The sequence below is a fragment of the Chamaea fasciata genome, unplaced genomic scaffold, assembly GCF_029207755.1.
Source record: "Chamaea fasciata isolate MVZ Bird 193981 ecotype frontalis unplaced genomic scaffold, bChaFas1.0.hap1 SCAF_2, whole genome shotgun sequence".
Lineage (NCBI taxonomy): Eukaryota > Metazoa > Chordata > Aves > Passeriformes > Sylviidae > Chamaea > Chamaea fasciata.
Window position 1 is genome coordinate 47,028,210 of NW_027094087.1, and position 18,168 is coordinate 47,046,377.

The following is an 18,168-nucleotide window of genomic DNA, read 5'->3' on the forward strand; positions in this document are numbered from 1 at the left end:
GCCCAATATCACAGTGAGATACAACCCAGCCCACTGAGTGCAGAAGTACCTTGCACCAAACTCCATTGGCAGCTATCCCTCAAGACTAGCAAGATGTGATCTTGTGTCCTGTAACATGGCTGCAAAGGAACGATGTCTCTTTAACCCTCATGAAACTCTTTTCATGTTGAATTTTTCCCCTCCTGTACTACTGATCTGAAGGCAGACCAAAGACATTTCCATTAGATGCAAAAAGTACATTTGTGAGAGGAAATTGGGAAAAGTATTCTTAAAAATTTACAGTATCTCCTGCTGACCATTTTTGTGATTATATTGACTTTACTTGTTACTATTTGGTATGACTTCATTCCCTACTCCCTTTCACTCTAGATAATGTAACTGACTGTTTAAGATCTATCTGCCTATGATGATTTCATTTTTCTGTACACTCCATAGTACATGCAAAATTGTGGGGCATCTCTGTGAACACTTCGGCAAAACTTTAGCAAGTTTATCTTTACATTCCTTTTCCCACTGAAACCCATCCTTCCAAAGCCTTTCAGAGCAGCAGTGCAATAGGGAGGTAGTAATATACAATTATTTGGAGAACAAATTCACCATCAAAATGTTGTTGTTTTCCCCTGAACAGAAAGCAGAGGCACAGTCTACTTAGTAGCCTGATTGAGGGATTAATATGGAGTATATGTTACTCTTTTTGCTTGTGGACTCTTCAAGTCTTCTGACAAAGACTTATAAGTGTGACACAGGATAAAAAGTTTGTACTGAGGTTTTTGTCTTAGCATCAATACACATTTCCTTCATTCTAAAGGTGCCAAGAATTGACATTGTTAAATGAAGTTAATGGAAGGTACAAACATTCCTCCTTTGGAACAATAGGACATAGTTACCTACTGGGTTGTCTGGTTTTAGATATCTGTGGTTGAAGCAATTTTACATAGTATATTTTTTGGAGTCAGAATGAAAAGAAGGTAAGCCAAAAGGAAGTGGGAGCTGAAGTAAGAGGTAGGATATAGCCTCAGAATAAAAGGGATCAGCACAGCATATTTTTAGATGCTTGGGAATGGAGCCCAAAGAGAATAAAACTAAGCAATCAAGGACACTGCTTCCCCTTCCAATCACACACACACTCTCTATATTGTATCTAATCACTTACAGTTATGGAGTCATTTCCTTAGGAGTTCTAAGGTAATCACATTTGGATTCCAAAATGTGTGAGCAATACATTAATTTGATACTACAGAAACTTGCATCGGAAGTCCTTGACCAAAACATTCAGCACTACAAGTAGTGTCATTCTTTCAGTCCCTTCAGAGTTTTCCACCTGGTATGTTTTAAGGATGCATATTAGCTTAGAAAATTCGCCCAGAACTGATAATGAATCTTTGCATGACTTCACTGTCACATTAAGGAAGGTTTTTCAAGACAAGTAAGAGGAATCTTGACTACAATTTTATTGTTTCTGAGTAAAGGCCTGTAGAAGGAAGAGTGGGTGGCTGAATAAGATTCCACAAAGCATTCAGCATTTATGACAAAAAGGCAAATGCGTTGACAAGTAAAATGAAAACTGAGTCACATATTGAGAAGCACATCTGCTGACACACAACATAGAAAATATCTCAAGTGTATAGTATATTGACAAATTAGCTCTTACAGAAGCAGCAGAATGTAAAAGGATTTAAAATCATTACACATAAAGGGTGAAATCAGGTAACACCTGCAGAATCTGGCACTCATGCTGTCACTAGGACAGACAGAAACAGAAAAAATATGAAGTCATTTGAAAAAAATCACTTATGGACTGAAGTGTAATAAGCAAATACTGTATTTTGTTAGTAGTAACATCTGAAACTCCACCTTGTTTGAAAAAATCAGTATAGTTTTGCATGACTGCCCTCTGTATGACTTATAATCCAACTGGACATATGTTACAACAATACAGGCACTGCAGTAATATATAGAGAAGTAATGATTGTTATTTCACTTTTAAAAGTCACTATGCCCTAGGGCACAATTAACAGGCAATAAATTCCTACATGCTACTGAAGTTCAGAGATTAGTGTTTGCCTGTCAATGCATGGAAACACATTTACACCTAATAAAAAGGGACTAATTAGCTGTTTAAATAATAGGAAATGTCAGTCAGCGGCTACAAAAGGCTATGAACAATAACTAAACCCACCCCCCAAAAACTGACACGTGTGTTTACAGACAAGTATTAAGCATTCAAAAGAGCCTTAAGTGTTTGCCACATCATGCAAAAGAGAAGGAACTTTATATAAACTGTGAAAGCAAAAGTTAGTGCTAGAAACTCACTGGAGTAAGGCATGTCTCACTCCAGCCTGTGCACTTCTTAACAGATTGATTTAGGAAAACCTTGTACGTACTGGACAGGAGTTCAGTGAGAGTTTGCAACATTAGAGATCATAAGAATATGTTTTGGCTTTGTCTGGCTGTTGGACTGCAGGTGAATCAAAGAGCATTCTGAACTCCAGGCCAGGAAACTCTATTTGGTAGTGGTCAAGGATGAAAAACTGGATCCTAGATACTGCTAATGTTGAATTTGTACATCCAGATATCTGATTAGTTTTTTAAGAACATTATAAATACTATTCTGTTAGCTTTAACATCTTCTAGTGTTCTCCTTCTCTTTTTTCCTATTTTTGTCTAGTTTTAAATGTCAGAGAGGTTGAAGTAATCATTAACCAGCAACTATATAAATAGACTAATAGAATAATTTCTGGTTGATTTCATGGTTTGGTCTTCTACACAGTGCTTATAATCTGATAAAAAGAGGCTGTATCACTCAGAATTGAACATACACCATGAAGACATACCTTTTTTGCTGGCGCAAATCCCCAAGTGTAAAACAGGAACACCACAAATTGATTTTTGTCTGAGATATTTGAGTTTGCCAAATTCAACTGAGCACATCCCTTACCCAAGGCGTCATGCACCTTTCACAAATGTTAGTGAGAAAAATTTGTGGCTCAGTGGAGGCACATGGAAGGCATACATTAAACTAATATGTTGCATTAAACAGTTACAAACTAATGCAAAATTCATCAAATGCAGCTTTGAAACTAAAAAGATTTTTGAACCAAAGTTCAAAAGCAGTCAGTGTTTGCTGAATTTGTGGATCTTTCCCATTCTGATTTCCTCTTTGTTTCTGGCAGGAGTCAGCCCTCAGGCAAAGAACAGAAATGATCTCACATGGTTATAAATAAATGCAGAACTTGCTTGGTGCTTGCGATTTGTGCCCTCTCTTCCATGTTGCTTGCTCTGCATCTGTATTGCCGTGCAGCATGGAATGAGAGCCACACATGCATCAGTAAGGGCACTGCCAGCGGACTGAGCAGAGTGGTGTTCCCCTCTGCCAGTGTGTATGAGAGAAACCCTACAGTTGTGTCTGTATGTGTCCAGTATGGGGATCTCCTGTATAAGAAGGACAAGCTAGAGCAAGACTGGTAGGAAAGCTACCAAAACATTTAAGGAGGTGAGTACATGACGTAGGAAGTGAGAATGAGAGAACTGGGTTCACTCAGCTTGGAGAACAGAAGCCAAAAGAGAGATCTGATTGCTATCTACAACTAATTAATGTGTGGTTATAGAAAACAGACTTTTCTCAGAAAGAAAAGCTGTGGCTGGGGAGCTGTTATTAGATGTAAGGGAAAAATCTTCCTAATGAGGTTTCCAGGGTGGGAGAAGAGGCTGCAGCACAATCCTCATCCTCTAAGCTACTCAAGGCTCTGACCTACATGGTGTAACTTCAAAGCTGACTCCATTTGGAGTGGGGGAATGAGCTTAGGTCAGATGAGGTCCTAAGATCCCTTCAACTCATATTATTATATGATTATATGATTTACAGGGTCATGAGAGAAACACAATGCAGGAAGACACATGCTGAAATCTAGCTTAGTTTCAGTAGCATTGAAGTATGTATTTGAATGATTGCTGAAGCAGAATCAAGAGAGAAATATAGCTGCAGGACATAGAGAGATACAGTGCCAATATACAGGTTCAAAACACTTTGAAAATGAGATGGATGTTCTCTCTGTCCTGCCTGATTGGATCATTTATCATTTCCAACATTTTTAATAGTCTCTTCTGATTTGGGGCAAATATCCTAATTCCACTATAAATCAGCTGCTGGTTTATTTAGTAAAGGATACTGTTAATACTTAGATATTTGTGAATCCTTTAATAATACTTAAAGAAAGTGCACAAGTGGATTCTAACAAGGCAAAGGAGAGGATGCATCTCTTTAAGTTCCAGATTATTTGTATTACTGTAAGACAAGCTGTGCAGTAATAGTGTCGTGGACAGAAAAGCTGGAAGGTTTAGCTCCAGGAATCTATCATGTAGACATCTGGATTCGGTTATTAATGTCTCACCCAGGAAGATAAGATGCAAAACTTCTTCCTCAAGCCTTCAGATGTAGCATTAATCAGGAAAGAATAAAAAGTAGGAGGGATCTTTCTTTTCCTCAGAGTCTTAATAATCGCAATTGGTGATGGGTTTTTTTAGCACCGTTGCCAATAATACATTTACAAAACCACATTGTAATATCTGTATTACATCTGCATAATGTAGATTATTAAAATCATACAGCTGTCCCAATGACCTCCAAGAAATAAACCTCTGGATGAAAAACAAATGGTTCCAATTTAAACTTGGGTTCAATATGAATGATTCTTGGGAAAAATATCTCTGGAACTGTCCTAAGACAAGTACATTAACTGCTTACAAACACAGAGATCATTGCAAGTTCTTTAAACAGCAGCAATCTCATTGCACTGCGCACTTTTAATGCCATAATCGCCACAAAAATGAGAAATTTCTTCTTCCATATAACGCTTAGTAGACACTATGTCCTGTATTTCCAAGTGCTGGTCTGTCTGCCTGAGTTGTTCAGAAGTCCCAATGTGATTATTCCCCAGCTGAGTCAGTAGGTGAAGCAATATATAAGAGAAGCAAAAGTGAAACTCTACACACAAGCCTGAGTTCAGTAAAAGAAAAAAGTCTATTTTGGAGTGAAACTCTTCTCCCAACAATTTTATCATTGATATAAATGTAAGGAGTTGTCTCAAAAGCAAATTAATCTACCAATTTATCTGCTGCCAAGATTAGTTTCCTAACCATGCTTCTAGAATGTCCCATCTCAGCTCTCTCTACTGATATCTTCCACTTTGACATTCTTCTTGGTATTACTGTTAGCCTGACTTAATTTAGTTAGCTAAAGATGATTATAGGTACATTAGGTACATTTAATGTACTGTAATCATTGAGTACAGCCATTACCCCAGGACAGCCAGCTCCACCCTGTATCACATCTCCAAGTGCCACATCAACACATTTTTCTAATACCTCCAGGGATGGTGACTCAATCACTTCCCTAGGGCAATCTCTTTCAGTGTTTGACAATCCTTTCAGTGAAGAAATTTTTCCTAATAGTCAATCTAAACCTCCTTGTCCAACTTGAGGCCATTTCCTCTTGTCCTGTCACTTGTTACGTGGGAGAAGAGACTGATCCCCACCTGGCTACAGCCTCCTTTCAGGCAGTTGTAGGGAGCAATCAGGTCTCCCCTGAGCCCTTTTTCTCCAGGCTAAACACCCCCAGCTCCTTCAGCTGCTCCTCACAGGACTTGTGTTCTGGACTTTTCCCCAGCTCTGTTGGTCTTCTCTGGACATGCTCCAGTACCTCAATCTCCTCCTTTGTAGTGAGGGGCCCAGAACTGAACACAGGATTCAAGGTGTGGCCCCCACCAGTGCCAAGGACAGGGGACCATCACTGCCCTGGTTCTGTTTGCCACACTATTGCTGATCCAAGCCTGTCACTGGCCTTCTTGGCCACCTGGGCACAGCTGCCATTGATCAGAACTCCCAGGTCCTTTTCCACTGGGCAGCTTTCCAGCCACTGCCTCCAGTCTGTAGCACTGCCTGGGGTCATTGTGACCCAAGTGGAGAACTGAGTGCTTGGTCTGGTTGAACCTCATGTAATTTGCCTTGCTCATCAACCCAGCCTGTCCAGATCCCTCTACCTAGGGTGGAGCCTTCCTACCCATGATGTAAATATCTTCCACCACAGACTGACTTACACTCTTATAAGCATGGATCTGTATTCCCAAGGGCATTTTAATTCCTCAGCTATGATATAAAAACATAAAGATTGCAGGGCTGGTCTACAAGCTCCACTTCTTGATGTTTCTTAAGCTTGAAGTATAAACATCTTGCAGTAAAAATGATCTTTTCATTCCCTCTATGTACATTACCGAGTAGACCATGACCCTTGTCTTACATTGCAATGCCAGCATATTTTACACAAAGAGAAATAACTAATATTGATAAACAACATTTCTTTACTTTTTTAACTAACAGAAAACCTGCATGGGAAGAAAATGACTTCTAGCTTAAGAAACCAGCAAAATCTACGTCTTCACAGATAAGTAAAATCCAAGACACAAAATGAACACAATCCACTGTCATTTCTTGCAGACTTAGTGACCAGATGTGATTCAAAATGCTTAAACCCCATACTGATTGGCTCCTGGAAAACTCATAAGGTAGATTCAAGCGAGTAAGAAAAGCAAATATATCATTGCAACTTTTCACCAGATTCTAAGTTTCTACAAGGTCTTGGGCAATCCCAGTGATCTAGAGTGTGTGAAGCATGTGGGCTTTCTTATGCCACTGCCTGGTTTCCTCTTTCTTGAGAACAATGGTATGAATGGGACTGGGAGGGCAGGAGCGCATCCAGCCCTGGAGGACAGCTATTCATTCTGCTCCAGCCAGAGGCCTGTCAGCATTTCCACTGTTTCACACGAGTCCCAGCTTCAGACAGGGATGACTTCATTTTAACCACTTTTCTCACATTTAAAAAAGTCAAAATTAGTCAAAACAAAAACAGCAACCATGTGTGTTCAGGGATGTGAGCGGAGAAATAAGGATAAACAAATCTGCTCTCTTGCATATCCTACCAGCAGTTTGTCTCAGCATGATCCTTAAAAACAGCAGGGTGCCTAGCCTCAGCTTTTATCAAATAACATTTATAGGACACCCTACATTCTCTACCAGTGGACCACAAAGAATCAACAGGGAATGAATAGGCTGTCTTTTATTCTTAAAATGCTAGGGTCCAGCTTACTCAAAAAAAACCCCATGATGTATTTTATTTTGTTTTCTTATGCTTTATAGCATGGGAAAGAATGGATGAGCAGTGACCCATACAGGCTTACTTATGAAAAATTATGGTTCATCTTACAAGCATGTTTATGAAAACAACTGTGTGTGAGGACAAATACCCCTCAAAATCAGTTCTGAATCTGCATGGACACAAGAAGGTAGCTGTAAAGTCTGTTTTACAGGAATGTCGGCTCTTCAGTATAGGAAGAGGGAAGGCATGCTCTAGTATGTCTAGACAGATGCATCCAGGGCTGTTGTCCCTAGACAGCAGAGGATATATGGGCTTTAAAGAGGACAAAGATTGGCTTTGCTATAAAAGAACAAGCCACTTCCTGGAGAGGAAGATACAATGATTTTTTAGGAAAATGCAGACACATTGTGAGCTCCAAGGAACAGCGATCTAGAGAGGAAGGAAGAGGCTACAGTGTGAGGACTAAACATTACCTACCTACAAACTTTGTAATTAAGGCTCATAGCCTGTTATAAATGACTTCTAGTACAGTCCTCACCCAGATGACAAGAAACAAATACTTTATGTCTTTATTGTTTTTCTCTTCTGCTTCTCCCCTGCTTGAAAAGAACAACCAGCTTTTAAAGTACGCCTGTAATATGGATGTTACTGCTAGTAAGGAAGACGGCCAAAGTGGAGCATGCATTGCAAGAGAAGAAAAAGGCTCTGTGCTCAGGAAAAGATAAAGAAAGTAAGAGGATATAGAGATAACCTGATAATGCATGCCATGACTCCATACTTGGACACTGACTCCCTGGACTCTCAAAGCTTCAAGGAAAATCTGGCACTGTTGTGTTCACAGAATTCATGCAGAAAATAGGAAATGTTTTCCAAAATTTTAATAACATATTTTGCAAAGTCAGCGAGTTATGTTTTACTACAGGAAAATTAGGAAAAGCAAGAAAAATATGTGAGTGGCAGACAATGGAAAACTGTTTTTTAGCTTTCTTGTTTCAGTAAGTAAGCACATAACATCCTTCCTTTGGGTACAAGACAGCTATGTTTTCTTAATATTTTATTGTGAATAAACACAGATGGAGGTTCAAGGAGTTCTCTTCCATAATTATTGCTGTGACTTTTAACTGCTGAATAAATGTATTGGGTTGAGTTTCTTTCTACATAATTTTTCAAATAATAGAATTATTTCAGCAGTATTCCAAAGGATAATGTATTATCATAACTCCGTAGCTTGTGGTTTTAAATGCTAGGAAAGGAAGTGGGGGATTGCACAGATGTCAAATCCTTTGAACAGAGGAATAATCCTGAAATCTACTCTTCTCTTTCTTATCACCTAACATTCACATCTTATTATGTTCAAATATGCCAGACAGTAGTTAATAAGAGATAAGTGTATCTAGAATGAAGGCCAAACACATCACTTCATGCTCCTTATCTCTGTAATCTTCCTTCAGAGGAATTCTCTCCCTCTGGAATCTGGGGCAACTTTTTGGGAAGCCTCAGTGATACCAAACTCAGCAAGTTATCAGTCCTTGCAACATGTCTGAGTTGCCACTGGAAGCAGAGCAGATGAAGATATCAACTGACAGCAGACTTTTTTCCGTAATATCTGTCATTAGACTAAAGAAAATATGAGCTCACGGCATATTAGGTTTGAAATGATGGATGAATAATTTCACAGGCTTTCAGGAAAACTGCCAGAAAAAGTGTTGGGAAATGTGGCATTGAAACAGAATATTAGATTATTGCATTAGCCTCTCACTATCAGACTAGTAGGAAGCTAGCTGAGATCCCAGCTAGGAATCACAGAATCAGTTAGGTTAGAAGAGATCTTTGAGATCACCGAGTCCAGCCTTTGACCAAACACCTCCTTGTCAAACAGACCATGGCACTGAGTGCCACAGCTAGTCTTTCCTTAAATACCTCCAGGGATGGTGACTCCATCACCTCCCTGGGCAGCCCATTCCAACGACCAATCACCCTTTCACCATTAATGGATGAATTGGTGGGCTCCGGTGTGTAGACCTTCAGCAAAGTGTCTCAAGGAATGAGTATCTTTTCAAGTCTATCTTTAAAAACCACCCAGGAATGTGGGTGCACTGAGAAGCACATATTTTAGCTGGATCTGAGCACTGCTTCAGGGAATAAACAAAACATGTTGGCAGGCTGAGCTAAATAACAGTAATACAAAATGCTAAGTACACTTGATGTAAGTACAATTGTCTCTTTATTTAAAGATTGGAAAAATCCTGATCTTTAGAGTTTTGGAAGCACACTGGATAGACTTTGTTTTAAGAACCCTTGAGACCAACCCTGGCATAGTGTAGTTATTGCATTCGTACGGTGAGGCCTGGTGCTTTAGTCTTGTGTTCATAAAAATGGGTATGAAATAAGACAGAATAGAAGCATAGTCAAACATATCTACCATTCAGAGAGAGAGAGAATATCTGAAATAGCTTATCACCCAATTCAAGTACTGTTTTTCAACACAAAATAAAAAGTAGATTGTTTTTCTTGGACACAGAGCAGATCCACATGTTCCCTCTCTACTACAAGACGAAAAATCTGTCCTCATTTAGTCAAATCTTGTGCACTGAGAAGCTACAATCCAGCACATAATTTAGGGTATGATCCTTATTTATGCTCTTTAGACATAAATATCCCAGAGGAGAAGGCTCCAGACACTCTTCCTTCCTCTCTTTTTTCAAAAGATTTTTTTAACCTTTCAGGATGGTCAGTGTGCAATTTCCAAAGAAAACCCAAAAGCTATAGCTTTTACTGCAATAAGCTTTAGTAGGAATCTAGAGAGAAAATCAAATCTGGAAATAAAAATCATAATTTTAGTGCAGATATAGCTGTTCTTGAAATTTGGTGTAAATCCAATTTCTTGCCAGGGCAGAGCCACCAAGAATGAGTATTCTTTCTCAGTTTTCAAGCAGAATGAGAAGGTATGGCATCACAGCAAGACTGAATATTAATTTTGGAGAAACTTTTAGAACTGGAAATGTCTATTTCCAAGGTGGCAGAACATTTTTAAGAGCTGAGTAACCAAAATGTCATAGCCTAGGTGATTTTCATCCTCAGTTCTCAAAGAATCAGCACAGCAATCACAAATCTTGCATTAAGGGTTTTCAAGAAATCTTATAAATCATGGTTTTATCTGTTAGTTTGAGGTACACTTAGGAGCTTTATTTAGGAAAGAGAGGGAAGAAGTATTTTAGATTGCAGTAATCTGACCATAAAATCTGACTATAACAATATGCACAATTGTATGATAAACTTTGAAGAAGAGTGTAATTAGGCGTTGGGTAACTGGAAAACAATACAGACTGAAAAAAAAATACTGGTTTCCAAGAGGAGACTGTGTCATAGCAATCAAATATCCTTACTTGACTGTGAAAAGGAAGCTTTTAAAACAGTAAAGTACAGCTCTCACCTAGTGTAATTTTAATTAGTACTTGAGACAACATTATAAGGAAAAATGTTTTAAGATTGAGAAGAAGGGTGGTAGTGGTAGAATTGAAATTTGAGTAGAACTTTACTCAGAAGACTACAGTGAAGTGCCTTGAAATATGATGATTCAGCATATATTGGAGTTCCTTGGGATCTATTTTTAGGATCAGTCTTATTTCATATTTCCATAGCTAATCATCCCTCAAGAAATAGACATACGTTAATTAAAGTTAATGGTATCCCAGAAAGTCATGAGGTCTGAAACCAGAGGAACATCAAACAAATCACACAAGAATGGCATGAGAATAACAGAAATGTAACAGAATAAAACAAGATCTTTGACTAGAGATTAAAAAAAGACTTCCCACAGCAAACTAAGTGCTTGACAATCAAACATCTGATATGAAGAGAAAGCCCGAGGGTATCCTAAAAAGCACCAGTGTGAAGCAATTATAAAAAAAAACCCCAATGTGATCCTAAAGTGTATGAGAAGAATTGTATTAGTGTAGCTGTGTATGCAGATGTGACCTCATCTGAAGCACTCTACGAAAGTCTGACTACTCATGCTCAAGAATGTAAAATTGGAGCATGTTCTGGGAAGGGCTGTTGGGATTATCAAAGGAACAGATGACGCAGAGTTTTCATGTCCTTTTCTTGGAGAAAGAACCATGGGAGCTAAAAGCCACCAGAACACACAGGTAGAAACTCACTCTGAAAAATTTCTGTCCAGACATTAAGTTTTCATGACTGGAACAATGAAGTTCAAGCACAACTTCTCATAATAAGAATAGTCAAGGAAGAAGGAAGAGGAATGAGATCAAGTTAACTTAATATTCAAGTTTATTAAGATGTTATGAAAATAATTATACAGCATGGCTCTTTGTAACATCAGTGGACAGGACTCAGTAAATCAAGAGGAGCCATTGAATCCAAATGTCGACCTCCTTCCCCCTTCTCATCTCCCTTGAGCTTGTATATTTCTTTGATCTGCCCACTCTGATCCTTCCCCACAAAGGTATTCACGCAAATTTACTCTCCCAGGAGGATATGACAGTCTGTCTTGAAATGTCCACTGTATATATTTCCCAAACCCTTTCAGGACTGTTTGCTTCTTTGAATAAATGGCTTGGGGTTTGTTTTTCCGGTAATCTTCCACAACTTAAAAAAGTCCTTCAGAAGAAGAAATCACACAAGTCTTCACAGTTAATTTGCATCTTCTTTGTTCCAGCCTAAATCTAATTATTTAAATTTATTTCTTCTCTTTCTTTCTCTTTCTTTCTTTCTTTCTTTCTTTCTTTCTTTCTTTCTTTCTTTCTTTCTTTCTTTCTTTCTTTCTTTCTTTCTTTCTTTCTTTCTTTCTTTCTTTCTTTCTTTCTTTCTTCTTTCTTTCTTTCTTTCTTTCTTTCTTTCTTCTTTCTTTCTTTCTTTCTTTCTTTCTTTCTTTCTTTCTTTCTTTCTTTCTTTCTTTCTTTCTTTCTTTCTTTCTTTCTTTTTCTCTCTTTCTTTCTCTTTTTCTCCCTTTCTCCCTTTCTCTCTTTCTTTCTCTCTTTCTCTCTTTCTTTCTCTCTTTCTCCCTTTCTCTCTTTCTCTCTTTCTCTCTTTCTTTCTCTCTTTCTCTCTTTCTCTCTTTCTTTCTCTTTCCTTCTTTCCTTCTTTCTTCCTTCTTTCCTTCTTTCTTCCTTCTTTCCTTCTTTCTTTCTTTCCTTCTTTCCTTCTTTCCTTCTTTCCTTCTTTCTTTCCATTGAAGGCCACTCTGAAGCTGATCCACAATCTTCCTCTGCAAAAATAGAGCTAAAAATAGAGAACTTACCCAGTGGCATTATCTTAAGTTTTTTCTTTTCTCCTTAGTTTCAGTTCAGTATGTTAAATACAGAACTTTCTACAACTTTGTAGTGGTATGTGCTTCAATAACTGTGAAAAAAACTTATGTTGGCTCTTTGCTGCAATATTCTTTACTTAGTAAATATAAATTTGCCACTCTTTGAATTCACTGACAGTTTCTGTCACAAGCATGATATGATATAAACTGAATAGGAAAGTTCATTGTAACAAAGTTCCAGCAACACACAATCAGCATCTCACAACAATGAACTGGATCATAGGGACATGACTTAAGCTGTTGGTATGACACATACAACAAAAAAGTAATTCATGCCACGGAACTGGCAGCTGTAAAGACTCAGAATTAAGAGATGCAGTACGAAGATCAAAACAAGTTAGGCCCATTATGTGGAAAACCTGCAGTAAGAAAGTGCAAATAAAATCATCCATGGAAATTGTATACTCATAGTTTCAAAAAATAATAAAAAAAAAGTAGGAACAAAAAAAAAAATTTGTGATACATTATTTTCTCCTTAGAAACAATTAACTTCCAACACCCTTTACAATATAATTTTGTTGAATGCAGTAAAAGCTTTTCCTGCAGAAACAGTGGAATAGTTCTCCATTACAAAAACAATGCTGCTTTTTGCTCCTTCAGTGAACTCCATTCTCCATTGGGAATGGGATCACTGCACCTGTGTGGAACCCTCTGTAAGTCAAGCAAGCCCTCTACAAGTGTCAGGGCTCACATGTGGGGTCACTGTAAGTTACAACCTCTGTCTACCTCGAAGTGAGAAAACTGCAGTTTTCTGTCAGGAATGAGTCATCAGACTTAAACCTAAGCCCAAGCCTGGCCAATGTTTGAGAGGCTCAAGACCTATTACTGATTTTGCTGGCTAAACCTAGGCACTGGCTGGCTCACATCCTGAGGAGTTCAACACATTATTGCCTTTGAGGATTCGAGCCTTAACTATTTCTAAGCCAGACACCACCATGATATCTATGTGCCTAATTCTTAAGTACATTGTGGCTGGATCAGAAACTTTGTCACAATTTCATTTTTAAAATAACAGAAAATGCACATGAAGAATACTTTTGAATGACAGTTTCTCTGAGGGAAAAGAAAAAATATTCTTAGTGATGCATATATTTTTGCTGAAAATGCCTGTTTTCTGTGCTGAATGCTAATTTTCAGCTTGGTGATTATGGTTTCATTTATTGTATTCAGCCATAGGAGGAAATTAAGGTGACCTCTGATTATTTAGCTGCTTAATGGATATGGTTATGAGTCAGAGCAGTCTCTGACTCCCCTTTTGCTGCTAGGCATTTTGGCAAACTCTTGTGGGATTTTTTTTTCCTGCACAGTAGCAGGACTAGGAAGTAATGTTCCATTCAATTCTTTCAGCTGCGACTACCATTAATTACATTCAAGGTTTCCCGTAGGAAGACACCCTCACAGGAAATGTGTTCTTAGTCTCACCTATATGTTTAGAGTGGGTATGCTTCTGGGAGAAAAATCATTCCAGACTGAGGGGAAACACAAAAATACTTTCCTTTGAATTCTCATGAGGGACCTGGTTTCAGACCAGAGGTTCTGACTACGTGAACACTGGCTTGGTTAACCGTTTGATCCAGCCTGAAGGATTAGTTTAATAGTGTCACAAGGAGACAAAGATTACTGTAATAGAGCTTACTGAAAATAGTTATCAATCCATTAACTGGGAAATAAGCCTACCAGCATTCTGTCAAGTACTACTACCCATATAGCTTCAGCTGTTGCACATACCTTGCTTTTTATCTTTTGACCCTGTTTTTTCATAATTCTCACAGCACTGCGAGAGAAAAAACACTCAAACCCAGCCAGGAGTATCTGAGCGAGGCTGAACAGAGGCGGCTGGCGAGCGCTGAGGGAAGCAGGCGCGGCGTGTTCGGGTACCGAGCATCCCCTAGTGACCGGCTCTCCCAATGCAGCATCCTGCTTTTCCGAGTCTGCATAAAGAGCGCAGGGAAGCCCAGATTCGCAGAGTACAAACAACGGATTAGTACAAATAAAGTATTCCTTGACTTACAAAAACACTCTTTTTTAATCCAAGTGCATTACTTGAGTCAAAACACGACTGGCTTCCCTTGTCTGACCCACCAAAAAAGGAACCGAAGACACTTACACAGATATATTATCTTTTCACATAAATTTCACTGATGACTTATGAATCAGATAACGAAATGAGGGTTTGTCAGTATTATTTCCCCACTAGATGTTACAGTATGTTAAAAAAAGTCTATATTCATACAGAGATCATGATGTTCTCCTTCTGGTCACCTACTGGAATGCTAGCTGCTTTTGAATGATGAGAATGGGAAAGTTTTGACTAAAGGAGATCCTACAAACTGTAGATTTTGCTGGTAAACAAACAGGAAAAAATAAGCTCCTTCAGCAATAAGTGGGATTTTTTTTTTTTGTCTCCCTGCAACAGTAACTTTTTTCCAAATACTTTCACCAGCTTCAGGAAAGGGTGGGTTAGAGACAGGGGTTTCCTGAGCCCTTTCAGAACATGGTTTTAACGAAGCCGTGTGTTCAGAAGAGCCCCTAGAGAGTCTTGTTTTGGAACAGTCTGACGCCTACACGTTATTATCTTTGCTACGTTTTGCAGTTTTGTGTGAAATTTATTTTTAATCTTTAACAAAACACGCCCCTGTTTATCTTAAATTCAGAAAAGGTTTAATAATGTAAAACAAAATAACTTTTTAAATAATTAGATTTACAATGAATGCCAAAACATAAAAGTATAAAGCAAGTTAACAAGAAAGGAGTTCTTAAAGATCAAAGAAAATGTGTTTATTTGATTTGATTAAAAACAAATAAAAAGGACTTTCACTTTAACAAGTTATAACTGGCTGTTGACAAAAACCAGTGAAAGAGTTTCCCAGTCCCACAGGATAAAGGTTTTCTTCTGATAAAAGTTCACGTAGTCAGAACAGATTGCTGACACTGATACGTCAAAGGAATTATATTTTGAAAAGTGACAAAGCCGCATCAATCTTAAAAAACATGGATACAAACAGAAGTTTCCTTGGAGAACATACTCCTTTTGCAGCCTTTGCCCCACGCAAAAAAAAAGTTTTTAGGGTTAGAGTTAGGTAGCAAAGGCATACCAGCCTTCTCCACCCATGGAAGAGGAGATCTGCAGAAGCCAGCTCTCTTCTGGGAACCCTACTGCTGTGTTAAAGCAGGTTTTGAGCTAATGTTGTGCCACTGTGTGACAATTTTTGAATCCACCTTCCTTCCAGAGGCTTCAGCAGGAAATGTACAGACCTCCCACGAAATGATGCCATGCTGGGATCTAGGCAAGAGATCTAAGTAACTGAAACCAGAATTTGCTTTAGGTCAGGCTGTTAAAACTTCGTTAAATGAGGTTTTTTAGTTTTTAATTCCAATAAAACTGATACAAGACCACTAGAACAGTATCATTAAAAAAAAAAAAAAGAGTAAACACTTCCCCCACTTCCAAAAGATAAAATATCCGTAGTCTAAAGATAGCTTGAGTCTTCAGTGAAGGTCCACAGCTAAACCAAAAAGACCAGATTTGACATTCCAAAAATGCTGTGGTAAAAAATATTCAGAAAACACTTGGAACAGTCATGCATTTCAGACCTCCTCTACACAAAGTGATGAAAAAAATTCTCAAAAAACAAAAAAGGCATTTGGAATTTATCTCTAAAGGCAACATTTGAAATTCATCATCCTAACTTTATCAAAGTCACCAATTTAGAGGAGCTATAGTTATTTTCACACTAATTTAAATATGTTCACATCCTCTTAAAAGAGTGTCCCCAGACAAGACGGCACCTTCAGCAACTGCAGTCACTGCATCTCGCTTTCCGTCGTGTTACCATCTGCCAGGGAGATGCCTTCAGGCAGTGTCCAACCCTGCAGCCAGCAGGGTTCCCCGGCAGGGAGGATTCAGCACGCAGGGCGCTGTGTCCCGGGGCTGCTGTGCCTGGTGGAGTGCCCGTGGGCTCCCGTCTGCACTCTGGGGCACCCAGTGCAGGTGGCAGCCTTGAAATCACCTGCAACATGCAGAGCAGCCATACCCACTGCTTCTGAGCTCCCAAAGTGCTCATCGCTCACCACGGGCTCTCATTTCTGACCCCAGGTTTGGTCAGGCTGACAATTGTTCGTGAAACTCCTATTTATTTGCAGTGGGGCTGCAGAGAGGCACCCGATCCACTCACTGTTGAGATGCTCACTGTAAGATCGTTAAAGCAAAGTTGGTTGTGAAAGAAACCAAATCTTGCTCCAATTTGAAATACTTGGTAATCCGATGAAAAAAATACGTGTGTGATTTGTGTTTATGTCTGGAAGTTTTCCCTAGTGTGAAAGCCTTTAAAGGAAAACCAATTCTTTCTTGCAACGTATGTCCTTTTATGTTATGCAGCCTGGACTGTGGATCGCAGTGATGTCAAAAATGTACATGGAGTGATCACATCCTGTCTGTGTCCTGTAGGAATGACTTTGAAAGTTAGATGTTTCATCTCTACAGTCATATCCTGATCAACAAACTCAGTCAATAAATAAATACATTTAGTGACAAAACCTAGCTTTCTGTAAGCTGCAGTTAAACAGGAACTTGATTTGTTTTTTGTATTCACATCTATTCTATAATAATGAATCCAGCACCACAATAACCAAGTACCCATTATAATTATAAGATCAGAGAAACCTTTGTGGTACTCATTTTCCTAAAAATTATTTTAAAAACTCCAGTCCTCCATTCTCATTCTTTTGAAGTTTTTGCTTTAAACCTAAGACTTAAATATAAAGGGCCAGAACTTGGGTTGAGAATATGAGGGGTGGGGGTTTAAGAGGTGTACAGATTTTGCCCAAGAAAGAGGAAAACAGAGTATAAAGTGCACTAATTTTTCAGTTTGTTTTTTTTTTGTTTTGTTTTTTTACAGATCTGAGTGACACTAAAACATATTTAAAAATCTAGCGTAAATATTGCCTCTGGGTCTGTGTGTGTGCATGTGTGAGAGACAGAGACGGCGTTTAATTGCCACATATAACATTGACAAAAACAGGTCAATTTGGGTTACTAAGGGTAACCCAGATTAAAAGGTTAGAGGGTTGAATGAGCTACACGTCTGAGAAGAAATATATAAAATAAATATCCCAGATACACATGTAGAGCTATGCATTGAAATATATGGAAAACTCTCTGGAAGCATCACTGCCTGGTTTCACTACCTCAGGCTGTCAGCACTGTGATGCTTTGGGAGTCACACAGGCAGTTTTTGTGGCCTGTGGCAGAGCGGGACAGGATGAGTTTGACCGAGAAACGCTTCCCACACCAGACACCAGAGGCATGGCTGCCCCGGTCTGCTATGGGAAGACGATATTCAACTTCAGCTCCTGCTTGGGGCCACGGTGGCACTGAGACAGCTGGCCTTTGCTGGCATGTGAGAACGATCTGAAGTTTTAGCCTGGAAAAGAAGAGGGTCAGCGATGACCTTATTGCTCTCTACAACTGCCTGAAGGGCGGGTGCAGCCAGGTGGGGGTCAGCCTCCTCTCTCACATAAACCACAGGACAAGAGGAAATGGTCTCAAGTTTTGTCAGGAGAGGTTTAGGTTGGACATGTGGAGGAATTTCTTCACAGAAAGGGTGACTGAACGTTGGAATGGGCTGCCCAGGGAGGTGGTGGAGTCACCGTCTCTGGAGGAGTTTAGGGACGGACTGGATGTGGCACT